This window comes from Adiantum capillus-veneris, chromosome 25 (genome assembly GCF_014529385.1).
Source record: "Adiantum capillus-veneris isolate H3 chromosome 25, ASM1452938v2, whole genome shotgun sequence".
Taxonomy (NCBI): domain Eukaryota; kingdom Viridiplantae; phylum Streptophyta; class Polypodiopsida; order Polypodiales; family Pteridaceae; genus Adiantum; species Adiantum capillus-veneris.
This window is the reverse complement of record NC_140955.1, coordinates 75,155,205-75,174,768: the sequence shown is the minus strand read 5'-3', so window position 1 is coordinate 75,174,768 and position 19,564 is coordinate 75,155,205.

Genomic DNA, 19,564 nt, shown 5'->3' with positions numbered 1-19,564 from the left:
CCATGGGGCACAATAGGATCTCGATAGCCTCAATCAACCTCACTCTCTTGCATGCAACTTCCTCAACCAAACCGCATGCACCTTCTTGTTGCCTATAGTACAAGCTTTATAAAAATTGAGGAGGAGAAGTGCTACCTTAAGGACAACACTCAAAAAGAAATGTCAAGGTGAAACTTTGCAAGGGTGCAAATGCTTTTGCATTTCCAGCCATAATTTTTGATTTACTTGGAATGTGTTTGTATGTCTAATGGTTTTCAATTGTGTGATTGCCACAAATTATAAGGGTAAGAAACTGCTCTTACACCCAACCAATAGCTCTCAAAGAGGAAATCATATTTGATTTTTGTTGTGCATGTCAGTGCAAGCATTGTATGCTTTCTTTAGCGTGCACTCCTCATCTTTGCCTTCAAATCTCTTCAAGGTGCATCGTTGTGATTTTGATGATCAATAACAGTGCTAACAATTGCATGGCACAAGCATGATTCCCAATGCCTTGGAAATTGAGTTGTGATTTGGATTCTATTTTTGAATGGCTCATAACTATATACAAAGTGGCACAAGTGTGGAGGTAAAACCAATAGACTAGGAGGGCAAAAGATGGTTGTAAGGGTGGAGAGATTTATGAGGGTAGAGAGGATTCTTCACTTAAGAAGGTCCCCAACTCCTTGTGTTCCCCAACTCCTTAAGTTGAGGTCTCGGGAGGTCGCTATGTATAAATTGTGTATATCACATGCGTTCAAGGAATATTTATAAAACTCCTTACGTGTGGATTTTTTATAAATAGATTACACGTTTTTCCTATTCAATTTATAATTTTTTTTTCCAATTCTATTTTATGGTACCCTTCTGTATGTGAAAATGTGAGAGAAAAAGAACTTTAATAAACCCTTCTGCTGCACTCACGTGATAGTCACATAATAATCAAGATTTACTTGCAAAAGCCCGCTTTTCTCATCAAAATTGTCCTGTCAGCTCAAAAGAAAAACCATAAGGCAACACTTGTAAAGATCGACACCAAGATACAGGCGATCTTATAAGAATGTTCGCTACAAGAATCTCTTGGCTTCAAGGTCAAGATTGGGGGATTCCACCCGCAATGGTGCACTAGCCCGGACACCCTTGAAGAAGAAATCAACAAGCTCAATGACATTCTTTAACCTGTCCACATCAAGTCCGAAACAATTTCTTGGATCATTTACACACATAAGGATGTGCCACCCAAGCATTGCATCCTCACTTTTAAGGACAAAAACGAGCGGATGAAGTTGCTACGCCAATCCCGACTTCTCAAGGGTAAAAGCTTTTGGATCGCTAAGGAATTGATCACAAATCAACTCAAGAGTAGTGCAAGTGATCTCAAGAAGATTTTAGCATGCAATCAAGGTAAATGGTCAGTCTATCAAGGTGGCAAAGCCATCATCCAAGAGTTTTGAACCCCCAAAACGGCTCTTCTCTCAATCGACCCCCCTTAGGTTTTTCTCTTCCCTTTCTTCTACCCTCCAAATGGACCCTCGGTCTCTAACTGATATGTATCACGATCATCTTCACTTAGAAGGAACCATTGTAATGTTTTGCTTTGGTCCCATGGGTCATATATGACCTGAGTGGATGATAACTCAATCTCTCTCTCTCTCTCTCTCTCTCTCTCTCTCTCTCTCTCTCTCTCTTCCTTTTTCGTTTATATTTAAATTTAGTTTAACTCTTTATTTTTCATAAATGTATGTTTACGATTCTTTTTTTATTTCCCACTCTTTCGCCGTCTTTGACAACGTCTTGTAGCAAGAGAGGAGAAGGGGGGAAAACCACACTTCAAAAACGAGTAGTCACAATGCTTGTGTTTAACATTATTAAGTGCAGGCGTAGGTTGAGGCAATAGATTTATAGAACATTGGATACTAGAGAGAATAGAAGGCCCATTAGCTACAATATCGCTCAAGATTGAGCTTCAATCCTCCCATGTAGCTTCAAATTGCAGAGACGATCAAGAGCAACATCTTGATGCCTAAATAGGACGGGATCGAATCCTTCAAGAGCCCTAGAAAGATATGGAGAGAAGGAGAGAACAATTGTAGCATAAAAATAATCTCGATTTTCTTTCTGAAAAAAATTGGAAGCTAGCAAGTTACTTGCTTAAGTAGAAGGAGCATCACAAATTTACTTGTGGTGTGCGAGGTGGTGTGAAGCATGCATGCTCCTTCAGAGAGAGCACCTCAACCTCGGGGGGGGGGGGGGGGGGGGGGGGGGGGGGGGGGGGGGGGGGGGGGGGGGGGGCTTAGAGAGAGAGAGAGAGATTTACAAAAAAAGGGAAACTTATATAAATGCCCCTCTAATTTGTGGAAATTCCCAAAATACCCCTCAAATTTCTCAAAATATGTCATAATAACTAATATCTAATTCTCCTAAATGATTTTCTCATGTTAAACTAATCATTTAATATGGGAAAGTGCAAGGGGAGAAAAAGCTAGAATATTGGTTAAGCTGGCAGACCAGCCAAGCCACAGTAGGGATCCAAAGGAGGGAAAATAGGGATCCAAAGGGGGGGCCATCTGCAAAAGAGCAATGTGCAACAATGGGCTCCAAAGATCTTAAGCTTCAGCCCATTAAGACTTCCAAAATTCTAAGGTTCCAAAATTCAAAGGTAAGTCCAAATGGTCAAGCTTAGTGAAATTGGATACTTTGTGAGTGTACAAAAAGTCTTCAAGTGGTCCTAGATTGATGGGGGTGAGCCCTTTTAGTAGGGGATGAGAGAGAAACACACACACACACACACACACACACACACACACTTATGCAAGCCCCTTTACACAAAGGGAATAAGGGACACATGTCAGCTCCCTAGCCCAACTGCCCCCAAGGTGCACTCAAATCCTATTGGATTGCCATAAAGGTGGACCGATGAGAATCATGCTAGAGTACTTTTAGTTTAATTCATTTAAAAACATTTACTAAAAGAACCAATAAGAATTAATCTCTCTAGAAGACTATTGGACAGTCTCCCAAGAGGTCCAATGAGCATTCAGAGCCCAATGGCTTGCCTGCTTCCTATTGGCAGAAGACAAAGGGGTCTAACGAGAGTTTAGTTGCATAATTTAATTACCTAAAGCTCTCACAAAAGGGAAAATGGGGACACATGTCACAAGGCTATCACTTATGCCTCTTACTTCCTATTGGCTAAGCTTGGAAAGGTCCAACAGGAAGCCAGCACGAGGAATTAGCAAGAGGGCGCGACCAAGATGACAGAAGCAAGAAGAATCTCTCTCTCTCCTTCTCAAGCTTTAATGGAAAGCTCATCATCTACTCCAAGCTTGGAGAAGGGAGGCCTACACCAACAACTCTTGGCTTCGTCATGCAAATCCAACCAAGAACCAATCTTCATTGCATGCTCATCTCCTCTACCATGCTAATTACTAAGCTATGCTATGCTAATATGAGTGATTATGTGAGGAGATGTACTTATTTCTAGTAAGACTACTCCTTCTTCCTCTCAATCTACTCTCATAACCCACTAGCTCTCACCATCTTGGAAGGTGTGTGAGGTCTTGGGTCTAAGACCGTGAGGGAATTGATGTTGTGTTTTAAAGTGTTTGCTAGTTCTTGAAGCTTCCATCTTCATTGCACTAGCTAGTTATTGAAGGAACACGCAGAATTATATTGTAAAATGTCTCCCTTGATGGGGGAAACCTATAATACAAAACCTTTTGGAGGGGGGACCGACTCCATGTAAATCCGGTCCTCAACTGTTGTCAATAGCTTGGTTTCTCTCTCTTTTGAAGTATTGTTCATTCCTATCTAACTATGTGTGATGCTTTTTGCTGCTCTCTCCACCCAAGCACTCTTGTTATGCTCATCAGCAATCTAATCTAATGAAATGCTCACTATGTTCATGCTATTTTCCGCTACACACAAGTTAATAGGCCATTAAATGTTACATTGGTATCAGAGCACAAGGTTTCTCTTATCTTGCTCAAGAAGGGAGGTCCTCAAGCTAGCTATAAATGGTTGGTATTATAAATTGCAATTGAGTAGGTAGAATAGGGATTTTTCAGCCTTGCAGTGCGCCTGCCTTTGTGTAGATAACGGGGCATCACCGCCGAGAGCTATGGTCTTAATAGTGGATTCCTATGGGGCTTGCCTACAGCTTAACCACTATTGAGCTATAAGAACCTTGATAGGAGCCGGTGCTATTTTGGTGTTGAAAGACCCTTTCTTCTATTCCTTGAAATTAATAGTATTCAAGCCACGGGTACAGTAGCTTGAGTGCTTTTCTAAAGAGGTAAAGAGGAGTAGCAACTAGGGCTTCAAGTACCAAAGTACACCTAAAAACGTTTACACCTAAAAGTTGTTAGAATGGCTGACAATAGTAAAGAGAGTAAAATTAACATTGATAGCTTTGATTTTGCTAATGAACAGGCTACTAATGATGCCCCTACGCTTGTTAACTACCTTGTTTCCAGGCTTCAACAAGCCATGGGCAATCCATCCCTCCAAAGTGAAGTGCAACGGCAACTTCATGATCATGGGATTCTCCAAACTCCCCACCATGACAAGAGGTACTGATAGCCGTTTTTTGGCTTTCCATAGTGGCCATAGTAAGCTACCTCACCCTATCAAATCACTCAAACACTATGGCTATCCCTACCATTTCACTATATATAGGCGTGTGTGAGTTAGGGAACTTTCCCCATATTTTCTTTAAAACCCTCAGCTAGCTAGTCACTGGGCTAGTTGAGCCAAAAAAAATAAAAATAATAAAAATTATAAGTATATTATAGCCCATTTGTGTGTAAATATTTCATTGTATATAGGGCCTAAATAAAAGGATTTTTCATAATTATTGTGGTATTTATTTAAATCTACCTATGGTGTGTTATTTATGCTATGTACATTGACTCACCATTACCATATTTTTTCTTATCATTTTGCATACTCTTTATTCCATATAAAAAGAATTTCATGCAAGCTTCTCTTATATTTGGTGTAACTCCACCCCAACAAAAATCCAAAAAAACTAGTTTTATTTATGTGTATATTTTTTCCACTATTGTGATTTTTCCCTTCCTACATCTATTTTGTTTTTTTTCTAAAAAATTAAAACACCAAAAATATTTATCTTTTTATGGTAGCCTCATAATGAGAGAGATTTATTTTGACCCCTTTATATTTTTCCACCTATATTATTTATATTTGACATGTACATATTTTTTAGACCCCTCAATATTTGATTTTCTTAGTTGTACTATTCACTTATATCATGATCTCTACAATATCTTCAATTATAGACCTACCAAATAAGGTCAAGGGTAGGTGGCATGCATACATGCACTATGGAGGGCTCACTCTTGGAGGTATTCAAAAGAATCATCCAAAGAAGGACCCCACAAGGACCTTGTGCAGTGGAAAAAAACGGTCGGTTTTGCTGAATTTTTAAAGTTCACTTGCTCTCTGAATTTGAAAAGGTGAAACAAACAAAAGTTGTAGCTCGTGGGCTGAACTTTTGCCTCAAATGTTTTCATATTTTTTTGAGCTACGAGCTGTGAGCTATGATTTTATTAGTGGACCCCAATTTTCCCATGTTATGCAGCAACACTCTCTCTTCCACTTTATCATTTTCCTCTTTCACACACACTTCTCCACTCATCATCCCCACCTCTCTCACCCCTCCTCTCTGCACCCTACTCACCTTCTCCTCAACCTTGAAGAATAAGAAAAACCATGGTGAACTCATACCTCCCACACACAATTCCATTCCAAAATTGACCACCTAGTCTCATTTTTCCTCCTCCAATTTACCAATATCTATCAAAAAAACCACAAAATTCAGCCTCTTCTCTTAAAAGACAGCATCATGGTGGTTGATTACTCAGCTTCAATTACCTTGTCTCTCAAGGAAGGTCAAGAGTGGAGAAAAAATGTACCGTCAAAGCTAGTGGACCGACAACAAGCTCATTGTCTTATGCATGTGCATGTGTTGTAATAGGGGATTAGCAAGGGAACTCTATGCATTGTAAGAGAGAGAGTGATCATTCAATTGAGAGTAGGAAATCTATCATTTCTCCTACTAGTGTAAGCCCAACATTTGCTGAATCAAGGAGGGTCGATTTGGACTAAGCCTGGATACTTTGTCTCCCTTCCAACGTGAAGTAATGGACAACAATGATGCGTAAGTGTCTTGGTGTTTTTTGTTATGTTCTTGATAGCTTGTCTCTAGTGTTGTCATCAATCTAGCCATAAATCCCACATACTGTAAGAGGGCGACAGGGTGGAGAGGACTCCCCTGGCTTTAAGACAGTGATTGGGGTGGCTTTTCTTGTGATGTGTTGTGGTGAAATTTACGCAAGCTATGTTGAACACATACTAATCTCACTTTGATTTGTCATGACAGATTTGTAAGAAGATATTAGTGCAAGAAGCACCCCCTCCCCCTTTCTCTCTCTTTCTTAAATATATAGTTGTGTTTGCTTCATCATTGCCGATACGTTTCAAAGCAGCCCGAGCACTATCTCTCTCTCCCTCTCTCTCTCTCTCTCTCTCTCTCTCTCTCTCTCTCTCTCTCTCTCTCGTGTTTTAGTTTGTGAGAGTGCTCCATTGGTGTTAGGGTTAGTGTAAATTCGTTGCTTGTTTGTGGGTTGCTCTAACGATTCTCCTCTTTTGCGTCCTAGTTCGCTCTTAAACTAGGTGGTTCTCCTGGTGTAGTTGGGATTTGGCTGTGGGTTCGTTGTTTTGGTTTGTGTTGTGTTGTGCCCCAACCCCATTGAGTAGCACGGGAGCCTTGAAGGGTGTCTAGAGGTTGCTCTTCTTGTTGCCTGCCCCGGACCGCCTCAAATTGGTGCCCCCACTGAGGACAGGCTTGTGTATGTTTTGTGAAGGCTCAACCTTTAGCATAATCAAGTAGCTTGCATGAATCACGAGAATTTGTATGATCCCTTCATTCCCATTGCAAGGCAAAAGGTACACATAATTGTTAGTACTAAGTTGCAATTTCAGCGAGTAATTCGTAGAATTTTAGGTCCTCTTAGGTTAGCCGAGATAAACACTTCGGTAAATCCTTTTATTTTGCCTCTCATTAGGTACGATATTAGCTTGGACGTCTATATTTTTGTGTTATTTTAAGCATTAGGACATGCATAGGCCATGGATAATGGCCCAGGAATAGAGGTTTTTCCCTTTCATTTTACTCCACACATTAGAATAAACGTTGCAATTAGTAGAAAGATCCAAGTTCAACAACGAATGGTGTTCATGTTTGGTGCCCAAAGAGCAGGAGAAATTCTTGCATCACCAAACCCTGTCATTCTACCTCTCATCAACTACCACACTTCTTTTGATGTACATGTGTTCATTTTATTTTAAAATGAAGTGCAGCCCGGAAAAATAGTGTGTATGTTTGTTTTTTCTTTGTCCAAGTTGTTACAAGAAACAAAAAAACGATCATTTGTTCTAACTGGGAATGTGTGTGCAGTGAAAGTTCAATCCTTAGAGATCTAGCTCTATTACCAATTGAGTTGCAGGAGCAAGTAGTAAGGCGTCTCCCTCATAACAAGAGGGTGGTGAAGTTAAGACGGAAGGTCCTATTCGTGGATTCCATTTTCCTCTTGTTGTTGGGCACTAAGGAAGACCGCGCATTCATCCAACTAGTGTGTGCCCTAAGATTGGTAAATAGAGTGAAATTTGGCGTTTGGCGAGTGCATTTCACCATTGAGGAAGACTCTTCAGGAAACTTGCGGCCAGAGTTCATGCTTCATAGACTCACATTTGGTGAATTTTTCCCTCATTTGCGTCTTATTAATAGTCTTCCTTTCGCTTTCAACAAAGGAGATAGGGAGCTATTCAGAGCTTGTCTTAATAAAGAGAGCATAGAGAAGATTGCAAATTTGTATAAATTCTCATCCTTCTCTACTTTCTATGACACTTTGTTCATAGAGACATTGTAAATCTCTTTATGCTTTTGAATGATTTAACCATAATCCTAAGGAGTTTTTGTCCAGGAATTTTGTAGCACAAGTGGAGTCTTTAAATCTTGCAAACTTGATTGGACTTGATGAGGATGTTCTTTATGAAATTGTGAGAAGGTTGCCTCACTCCGACTGTGTGGAACTCGAAGGAAAGGAGCTCCTAGTCAATTGCTACTTTCTCACGGCCTTCGACGAGCATGAAGATCTAGTTTTTATACAAACCGCTTGTGCGTTGGGAATTGTAGAGCAAGTGCAATTTATCACTTGGGACGTGGTTGCTCTTTTGGATCCAGAAAATGAAGTTCTAGAGATTTCTGTTTATCGCCTTAGCTTTGAAGAATTTCAACCCTTCTTAGAGCTCATCAATAGTCTACCTTTTTGTTTTGATCAAACAAATCGAGACCTTATTGAAGCTTGGATAGCTGAAGAAGAAAACCTAGAGTGGTATTTTCTCACTTCTTCATGTGCAAGCGAGTGGTTCTAAATCTCTATTGTATCCCTTATTGTAACTCGTGTTGTAATCTTTCATAATAATGGAGAGCCAACGCCAAATGTCTGGATATCCTCTTTTCTTTGGAGAGCCTGGAGAGGATGCAGAATTATTTTTAGCAAATTTCAAGATGTCTTGCCGTATCAAGAGGATAGTAACGGATCAAGAACGTGTAGAAATGTTTGAGGTGGTCCTTAGGAAAGATGCTAGTACTTGGTTTGACTCTTTGCCTGAGGAAGTTAAGGGGAATTACACAGAAGTTTTGAATCGTTTTAAGAGATACTTCTTTGATCCCCAAAACACTCAAAAACTATGGCAAGACATTGTTTCTCATAAGCAAAAAGACTTAGATGACTACTACTTATACAAGCAAGAGTTTCTACGTCTTTGGGCTCTATGGATACGAAATGTTGCTAACCCTGGTGATGGTGCAGAATTTTTAAAGAAGGAGAGGTTCATAGCCGGACTCTTTCCTGACCTTAAGGTAAAAGTTGAGGCGGGTGCACCTGCTACTTTTGATGCAGCTGAAACTAGGGCTGCTGAGAAATATAGGAAACTCAAGTGCTTAAGGGGAGAGGTTCCAATAGAAGGTCTTAGACCCAAAGGTAAGTCACAAGCATCAACATCGAGGGAGCTTCCTGAGGTAACGGCGGAAGTAATTGAGAAATTAAACGAATCTTTAAGCAGCCTGTCAATTCACCTTGCATAAGCTGTAGGTCCAAAGGGACAAGCAAAGAAGACTGAAGAGCGAGATCCACGACCTAGGAGAGTCTTGCAATGTTGGAATTGCGGAGAGTCTGGACATGGGATGTATAATTGTCCTTGGCCCCGTGGGGAGCCAGGGAGACCTAACTTGAATTACCCAGTGATGAATGCAGGTGAAGGAACTGGTCAACAACCAAGGCTTCTACAAAGACCAAATGGACCAAGACCACCTCCACAAGGGGTAGAAGGAGTTCCACCTTTGCGAGATCCAAATGTGCATGTGGTAGAGGTGACAAACTCAAATGAGGTTGACATGGAAGCAAATTTCATTAAGCGTGGCCGAGGAAAAGGTAAAGAGAAAGAGGGTGTCCCATCACAGAGTGACCATGGACAAGGCAAGAAGGCAAACGAGACCAAGGAAGCTAAGAGGACTCGACGTCGTATCAATCTCCAAGACTTCCCTCTTGGAGATGGTATGGCTCCATACAACCTGTTGGAAGACATGCGAGTTAAGGGTCCTGATATCTCATGGCCTCAGTTTCTTGCATTATGCCCACAAGTTAGGAGGGATTTAACAAAGGCAGTTAGCACTAGGAGAAAGGTAAAAGAGAGTTTTCCTGTTGTAAAAATGGCACATGCTGAAATGAACGAGGATATTACACCTGTGCTAGATTGTTACATAAAAGGAAGATTGGTTAGGAAAGGTCTAGTGGATGGGGGTGCACAAATTTGCATCATGACAGAAGGACTCATGCAAAGACTAGGCATGCACATCCATGAGACACCTGAAATCAAAGTCAAGATGGCAAACAATAGCAAGGCTAGGTATGTAGGCATTTGTAAAAATGTCTTTGTAGAGGCCTTTGGCATTAAGAAAGCGGTGGATTTTTATGTTATGTCGACCAAGGGAAGTGGTTATCCATTTATCCTAGGAAGACCATGGCTAATGAAAATGCGAGCTTTGCAGGATTGGGAGAGTGGGAAATTAATTTGCAGGAATGACAATCATAAGAAGGTTGTCTTTGACATGAAGGAGCAACGCCAAGAGGAGCTATATGAAGAATCATCTCAAAGTGAGACGGAAGAAGGTTGGACCGATAGCACTTCAGAAGAAGAATGTAGCGGCAGCATTACTGAAGAGGAGTCTTCCATCGAAGTCATGGGGGTAAGGTTTAAGCCAAGCAACCAAGAGACCTCTTGTCAAGGCTTGGAGGAGGTAGGTCCTCAAGACAACGAAGGTGTTCAAGATGAAGGGATGCTGGAAGGTATGCTATCAACAACACTTACAAAGGATGAAAGAGAGGAGTTCAAATGTGTGCTAAGGAAATTTCCTAGGCTTTTTGCTAAAGACTACACCGACGTGCGTGGGGTAGATGTTGTTCAACACAAGATTGAGTTAAAGTCTGAAGCCACACCTAAAGCTCAAAAGCTACGAAGGCTAGGAGTCATTAAGGAGCAGGCTCTACTCAAGGAGGTAAGAAAGCTTCTAGCAGCAGGTTTCATTTATCCAGTGGAGAATTCAGAGTGGGTCTCTCCCGTTGTTGTCACTCCTAAGAAAAACGGCAAGTGGAGGGTGTGTGTGGATTATCGTCCACTTAATGAGGCAACAAAAAGAGATCACTTTCCCCTCCCATTTCAGGATGAGATACTAAATGAAGTAGCTGGTCATGAGAAGTATACTGTGTGTGATGGCTACTCGGGTTACTTTCAAATAGGTATCGCATTGGAGGATCAATTGAAAACAACCTTTATCACTCCTTGGGGTTGTTATGCTTTTAGAGTCATGCCATTTGGCCTGACAAATGCTCCTGCAACTTTCCAACGTTTCATGAATATGGTGTTTCAAGCATTCTTTGGAAAGTCAATTAGGGTTTTCATTGATGATTTCTGTATTTATAGCTCAAAATCATTGCATCTACAAAGGGTAGAAGAAGGTTTAAAGAAGCTCTACGACATGGGAGGTCAACTCAACCCCGATAAGTGCCATATAGGTGAGGATGAAGTAATCTTGCTTGGTCATAAAGTTTCTTACAAAGGCATTGAAGTGGATCCTTCAAAGGCAAAGGCTCTTATTGAGCTACCATCACCCAAGAGTCTTAAGAAGGTCATCTCATTCATTCAAAAGGTGAAGTATATGTCACGCTTCATTCACTTAGCCTCGGAGTTGCTTCATCCTTTGCAAAAGTTGACACAACAAGTAGAATTTGCATGGTCTGATGAGCTTGAAGAGTATTTTTGTAACATTAAAGTCATTTTGTCAGAGCTACCAACACTCATGCCTCCTTGTTGGGAGTACACATTCTTTGTTAGCTCTAGTGTTGGAAGGGAAACAATTGGTGCTGTGTTGCTACAACAAGATCCCCACAGTACAAGGATGCGACCCATCTACTTTGCTAGTAGGGTCATGAATGCTTTGGAGAGAGACTACACAGAAGCAGAACTCATGATGCTTTCTCTCATGTTTGCGGTGAGAAAGTTTAGATCCTACCTGCTACCAAAACCTTTTGTAATTCTCACTGCAGAGAATTTGTTCCCTTGGGTGTCATCTCAAATGAATCTTAGTACTAGGATCTCAAAGTGGATTATGGAGTTGCAAGAGTTTCAATACTCTTTCAAGGTAGAAGATAGTGTGCGTGCACAATTGGCAGGGATTCTCACTTATAGGGTGCATGAAAAGGAGATTAAGGTGCCTGAAGTAAAGACCCTACCATTGCCACCACCAAAAAGTATTCCTAATGCTTTTACCTTGTTCTTTGATGGAGCTTTTCATCGAGCCACAGGAAAAGCAGGGGGAGGGCTAGTGTTGGTCAACCCAAGTGGAGAGGTGGTCATGAAAGAGAAGTTCAATCTACCAGGTTCAACTAGCAACAATGAAGCAGAATATGACACACTACTTCATGGTTTAAAAATATGCATTGGCCATGGTATACAACGTCTCATGGTAAAAGGGGATGCACTTCTCATTGTGAAGCAGATTTTAGGCATTTGGGCATGCAAGAATGAAAGCTTACGGACAAAAGTTCATGCCATTCGTAGATTGTTTATTAAAGAAGTGCAACTATATCATATTCCTAGGAAACAGAATAAAGATGCCGATTTACTTGCACAGCAAGTAGTTACATGTGTTGAGAAAGAAGTGCAGGTCATCATCGTGGCAGCAACTGTCAAGCAACCGAGATACCAGGGATTGGAGTCATTGACTCCCATTATTAGCTACATTTTGGAGGGCGAGTTTCCACAAGACTTCACGAAGGCTCAGAAGAGGAGACTCATGAAGAAGGCAAGCGCATATCTCTTCCTAGAAGGCTCCCTCTATCAAAGAGGGAAGGATCAAGTGTGCAGACGAGTACCAACTATCAAGCAAATTCCAGCCATTCTAAAAGGTTTGCATGAAGAGGCATGTGGTGGTCATTTTGCCCAAGAATTAACTATGAAGAAGATTTTGCTTGCGGGGTATGTTTGGCCAAGTCTACATGTGGATGTCCAACATTGGTGTAAAAGTTGTCACAATTGTCAGGTAAATGGGAATAGAAGATTGATTTATGGTCCAAGGCAAATTGTGCTTGCAAATGGACCCTTTGAAAAGTGGGGCATTGATGCTATGGGTCCTCTGCCTAGGACAAAAAATGGTAAACTCTACATTCTAGTGGCTGTAGACTATATGACTAGGTGGGTGGAAGATCAAAGTGTGGCAAGAGTGAATGAGAGGACAGTTAGCAAGTTTGTGTACAATCACATTTGTTGCAGATTTGGCACACCTTTGGAGATTGTTGCTGATAATGGTCCAGGGTTTAGGAAGGGCTTGCTCACAGAAGTTTGTGAAGAGCTTCACATTCTACATCGTCATAGCACACCATACTACCCACAGTCAAATGGTTTGGTGGAGAAGGCTAATGGTGTCATTGCAGGAATCATTAGAAAGATGGTGCAAAACAAGACAAAATTATGGGATGACTTCTTGGATGGTGCCTTGTGGGCATATCGAACCACATATAGGGAAGCCACGGACTTCACACCATTTCACTTGGTCTATGGTCAATAGGCTTTGCAGCCTATCGAGCTCAACATTCCAACAATGCGACTTCATGGCAAAGGAGCACAAGATGATCAAGAGGTATGGATGGATCGACTTCTTACGTTAGTGGAGCTTGAGTGGAAAAGAGAAGCAGCATATGAGTGCTACAAGAGGAAAGCCACACAAGCGAAAGAAACGCACGACAAGAAACTGAAGGACAAAGGCATCAAGGAAGGAGAGCTTGTGCTAAGGTATGACAATCGACTTGACAATCGTTTTGATGCCAAATTTGAAACTAGATGGCAAGGGCCATACATAGTCAAGAAGGCTTTCAATTCTAGTTACTATCAGCTTATGGACTTGAATGGTAAAGAGCACTCCAGGAAGGTAAACGGGTATCGCTTGAAGCCCTATTTGAGTCGCCTTCTACCAAAGGATCTACCAAAGATCTGTCCAAAGGCCGCTGTCTCATGTAAGTATTGTTACATGAAGCATGAGTGTAACTCCAGCCAAAATTCTGAGGGGCCAAACAATGAAAATCTCGTCAAGGACTCTGAAACACTCTCTTTGGAAAAGATGCTCTATGATGGTACATGAATATACCATCATCCTGGGGGAGGGCTAATGATAGCCGTTTTTTGGCTTTCCATAGTGGCCATAGTAAGCTACCTCACCCTATCAAATCACTCAAACACTATGGCTATCCCTACCATTTCACTATATATAGGCGTGTGTGAGCTAGGGAACTTTCCCCATATTTTCTTTAAAACCTTCAGCTAGCTAGTCACTGGGCTAGTTGAGCCAAAAAAAATAAAAAAAATAAAAATTATAAGTATATTATGGTCCATTTGTGTGTAAATATTTCATTGTATATAGGGACTAAATAAAAGGATTTTTCATAATTATTGTGGTATTTATTTAAATATTTCTACCTATGGTGTGTTATTTATGCTATGTACATTGACTCACCATTACCATATTTTTTCTTATCATTTTGCATACTCTTTATTCCATATAAAAATAATTTCATGCAAGCTTCTCTTATATTTGGTGTAACTCCACCCCAACAAAAATCCAAAAAAACTAGTTTTATTTATGTGTATATTTTTTTCACTATTGTGATTTTTCCCTTCCTACATCTATTTTGTTTTTTTTCTAAAAAATTAAAACACCAAAAATATTTATCTTTTTATGGTAGCCTCATAATGAGAGAGATTTATTTTGACCCCTTTATATTTTTCCACCTATATTATTTATATTTGACATGTACATATTTTTTAGACCCCTCAATATTTGATTTTCTTAGTTGTACTATTCACTTATATCATGATCTCAACAATATCTTCAATTATAGACCTACCAAATAAGGTCAAGGGTAGGTGGCATGCATACATGCACTATGGAGGGCTCACTCTTGGAGGTATTCAAAAGAATCATCCAAAGAAGGACCCCACAAGGACCTTGTGCAGTGGAAAAAAACGGTCGGTTTTGCTGAATTTTTAAAGTTCACTTGCTCTCTGAATTTGAAAAGGTGAAACAAACAAAAGTTGTAGCTCGTGGGCTGAACTTTTGCCTCAAATGCTTTCATATTTTTTTGAGCTACGAGTTGTGAGCTATGATTTTATTAGTGGACCCCAATTTTCCCATGTTATGCAGCCACACTCTCTCTTCCACTTTATCATTTTCCTCTTTCACACACACTTCTCCACTCATCATCCCCACCTCTCTCACCCCTCCTCTCTGCACCCTACTCACCTTCTCCTCAACCTTGAAGAATAAGAGAAACCATGGTGAACTCATACCTCCCACACACAATTCCATTCCAAAATTGACCACCTAGTCTCATTTTTCCTCCTCCAAATTACCCATATCTATCAAAAAAAAACCACAAAATTCAGCCTCTTCTCTTAAAAGACAGCATCATGGTGGTTGATTACTCAGCTTCAATTACCTTGTCTCTCAAGGAAGGTCAAGAGTGGAGAAAAAATGTACCGTCAAAGCTAGTGGACCGTCAACAAGCGTCAAAATTGGCCCTACTCAAGACACTTGGAGCATCAACCTTGTAAGAAATCCACCTTTTCTTACCTCTTAAGAGTTTTTCTTCCTTATTTGTATCCTACATGGATACTCCCATTGTAAATATCCAATTCCATTTGTAAATTAATACTAACTCTACTAACACTAACCCACTATGAAATGTCCTATCACCTCCATTTCTCTCCTCTCTCTTTCCCCACCAACTTCTTGATAATTCCAAGCAAAAGAAATTAGATAAATTGCTGAAAATCTAACCCAACCATGGTTAGAGGAGTAACCCTAGCCTTCAAAATTGCTATAAAAGGAGGGTGTAGCTAGCACAAAAGGGGGAGCCATAAGCAAGAGCACTATGCTATAGCTTGAGAAGCCAAGCTCAACCTCTCTAGAAGGAGCTCTTGAGTGGAAGCTCATTGTCTTATGCATGTGCATGTGCTGTAATAGGGGATTAGCAAGGGAACTCTATGCCATTGTAAGAGAGAGAGTGATCATTCAATTGAGAGTAGAAAATCTATCATTTCTCCTACTAGTGTAAGCCCAACATTTGCTGAATCAAGGAGGGTGGATTTGGACTAAGCTTGGATACTTTGTCTCCCTTCCAACGTGAAGTAATGGACAACAATGATGCGTAAGTGTCTTGGTGTTTTTTGTTAAGTTCTTGATAGCTTGTCTCTGGTGTTGTCATCAATCTAGCCATAAATCCCACATACTGTAAGAGGGCGACAGGGTGGAGAGGACTCCCCTGGCTTTAAGACAGTGATTGGGGTGGCTTTTCTTGTGATGTGTTGTGGTGAAATTTACGCAAGCTATGTTGAACACATACTAATCTCACTTTGATTTGTCATGACAGATTTGCAAGAAGATATTAATGCAACAAGCACCCCCTCCCCCTTTCTCTCTCTTTCTTAAATATATAGTTGTGTTTGCTTGATCATTGCCGATACGTTTCAAAGCAGCCCGAGCACTATCTCTCTCTCTCTCTCTCTCTCTCTCTCTCTCTCTCTCTCTCTCTCTCTCTCTCTCTCTCTCTCTCTCTCTCTCTCTCTCTCTCGTGTTTTAGTGTGTGAGAGTGTTCCATTGGTGTTAGGGTTAGTGTAAATTCCTTGCTTGTTTGTGGGTTGCTCTAACGATTCTCCTCTTTTGCGTCCTAGTTCGCTCTTAAACTAGGTGGTGCCCCTGGTGTAGTTGGGATTTGGCTGTGGGTTCGTTGTTTTGGTTTGTGTTGTGTTGTGCCCCAGCCCCATTGAGCAGCACGGGAGCCTTGAAGGGTGTCTAGAAGTTGCTCTTCTTGTTGCCTGCCCCGGACCGCCTCAGTACCTAGGAAGCCTCCTTGTGAGATTTCCAAAAGAGGCCCCTCTCCGATTCGAGAAGAAGAAGAGGATCCATATGAAGGGCTCAAAAATTTGCTTCTTGATGACACATCTCCTTCCCAAAGGAGAACTCAAGAGCCCCCACCAAAGGAACGAGAGAGAAGTGAGTATCCTACCACCTCGGTGAAGATGGCTCCACGAACACGGCGAGCAAAACACTCACCATCACCTCCTTAACGGAGAAGACCATCGCACACTTCTCCACACCATAATTCAAAGAGGGATGACAAAAAGCAAGAGAAGAAAAAGGCGAGAAAGAGGTCACCCTCTTCTCCATCTTCCTCAAATTATTCATCTTCTGAAGAAAGCGATGGTGCAACTTTTGAACCATCAAAAAGAAGAGGCCATATTAAATCCTATGCCGCGTGGAAGAGATCGTCCAAGCTCAAGAAATTCAAAGAGGGAGGAAAGAGCATCTCTTTCCTTACCTATGATTGCATCTTTGGTGCTACAGACGAAGTCTTGGCTTTCATCCAATAATTCGATGCGACGTTTGGAGATGAGGGCTTCACAGAGTCTTCTAAGCTACACCATGTAGCTATGCACTTTCAAAAGTCCACTAGGCAATCGTGGTCTAGCCTACGGCCAATGTTGAAGCTCCACGAACATGGAAAGCTTAACGAGCTTCCATCATGAAGCAGTTTTTGGCCATTGATACCAAAGAGAAAGTACTCACCGAATGGCGAAACATGAAGCTCTCTCCCTAAAATCCATTTGCAAATATGTACTCAAAGCCATTCTCTTCAAAAAGATGAATTTTGGAGAGCAAAAACAACAATTTTCTGCGGGCTTAACTGAAGAAATGGTGGATTATGTCAACTCCCAAAGGCCATGCACCACATCTGCAATTATACACCATACTATGGTGGCTTTTTGAATCAATTTCCAAACAGGGGCTAAGAGAATTCTTAAGCCCACGAAAAATAAGGGTTCCTATGAGCCTAAGGGGAAGGACAGTGTCCAAAAGTCTCCTAGGGGCAATTCCAATAACACCAAAGCTAAGGAGAAGGGAGTTTACAAAGGCAAAAACAAACACTCTTTTGAAGAGCTTGAGTGTTATCGCAAGGATAACCATTGTTTCAAGTGCAGCGAGCAAGGGCATGCGAACCACACTTGTCCCCAAAAGAATACCCGCCATGAGCCTCCTAGAGCTACCTAGGTCGAAATCCAAAAAGAGGAAGCTCAGCACAAAGGATCTCCTCTATGCCATGCTTGGGGAAAGGTAAGAGAACATGATGCATTTATTCTCTTTGACCCTTGTTCTACTCACAATTTCATATCCACAGAGTTGGACGCCAAGCTAGGCATACAAGCTTATGAGATGGGAGATGTCCTACCTGTGCAGATGGTGCTTTCAAGGGGCAAGAAGCTTCAATCACTCCCTTAATCGAGAAATTGAGGCTCCATGTCCAAAGCTATGTGGACAAAGAAGACTTCTTTATCTCTCCTCTCAAGCATGAAGATGTAATCCTAGGGGCACCATGGTTTGATCGCATGGCTGCCAATGTTAAATTCCTTGAAAGAAAAATCTACTTTAAGTAGAGGGAAAAAGATATGTGCATAGATGCTAAGAAGTTGGGTAACACCATACTCATTGTACATACGCAAGCTTTCAATAAGTCAATAAAGACTCTATTTGTGTGTGCATGATTTTTGTTAAATATTCTCAAAATCAACCTAATGCTTTAGCAAAAGAAAAAAAAAACAATCACAAGGAATTAGAGTTATCCAATTTTCTCAAGGGGTTTCAAGATTTTTTTATTGACGACATCCCTTGTGAACTACCTCCTAAACGAGGCAATGATGACCATGCAATTGAACTTCTTCTCGGAAGTTCATGGCCTAATAAACCTCCTTATAGAGTTTCTCTAGCTCAACAAAAGGAGATTATGTGGCAAGTGCATGAGTTAGTTGAGAAGGGCATGGCTCATCTCCATTTTGTTCACCTATGCTATTAGTGCAAAAGAAGGATGGCACATATCGTATGTGTGTTGACTATAGAGCACTAAATAGGATCACTATCAAAAATAGGTTTCCCGTTCCATGGGTAGAAGACCTATTTGATAAGCTACAAGGGTCGACCTACTTTAGTAGAATTGACCTAAAAAGTGGATATCATCAAATAATGATAGTTGATCAAGACATTGTAAAGACCGTATTTTGCACCACATTTGGTCTTTACGAAGACATTGTCATGCCTTTTGGCTTGACCAATGCACCAGCCACATTCAACCACTTGATGGAGAATCTATTCAGGCCTCACCAAGCGAATTCACCAAGCTATTCAGGCCTCACCAAGCTTAACATCTACTCTAATTCACTAGACGAACACAGGCAACATCTCCAAGTAATTTCAAGTCTTAAGAGAGAATAAACTTTATGTTAATTGAAAGAAAAGTGAATTTTTCTTACAAGAGATTCACTATTCAGGTCACATTATCTCTCAAGATGGCATCCAAATGGATCCATCAAAGTTAGAGGTAATAAAAGGATGGCCTAAACCAAGGAATCTTCATGAACTAAGAAGATTTATAGGTATGTGTGCATACTATAGATGCTTCATAGAAAAGTTCTCACTAATATAGCAGGACCATTACATGACCTAACAAAGAAAAACGTTAGGTATACATGGTCTCTCAAGGAGAAAAATGCTTTCAAAAAGCTTAAAGAAAAGCTTATCTCTCAACCTGTGCTTACACTGTTGGATCTCTCAAAGCCATTTGAGGTCCAATGTGATGCTCTTGGTGATTCCCTTGGAGCTATTTTGCTCCAAGAAGGGCACGCCATAGCTTATGAAAGTCAAAGGTTCGACCCTGTTGAGCAAGCTCTAGGCATATATGAAAAGGAACTCCTCGTAGTTCTACATGCCTTAGAGTCATGGAAACACTATTTATTGGGGACTCCTTTCATTGTGCAGACGAATCACCAAAGCCTTAAGTACTTCATGACACAGACCAAGCTCTCCAACAAACAAATGAGGTGGGAAAATTTCCTTTTG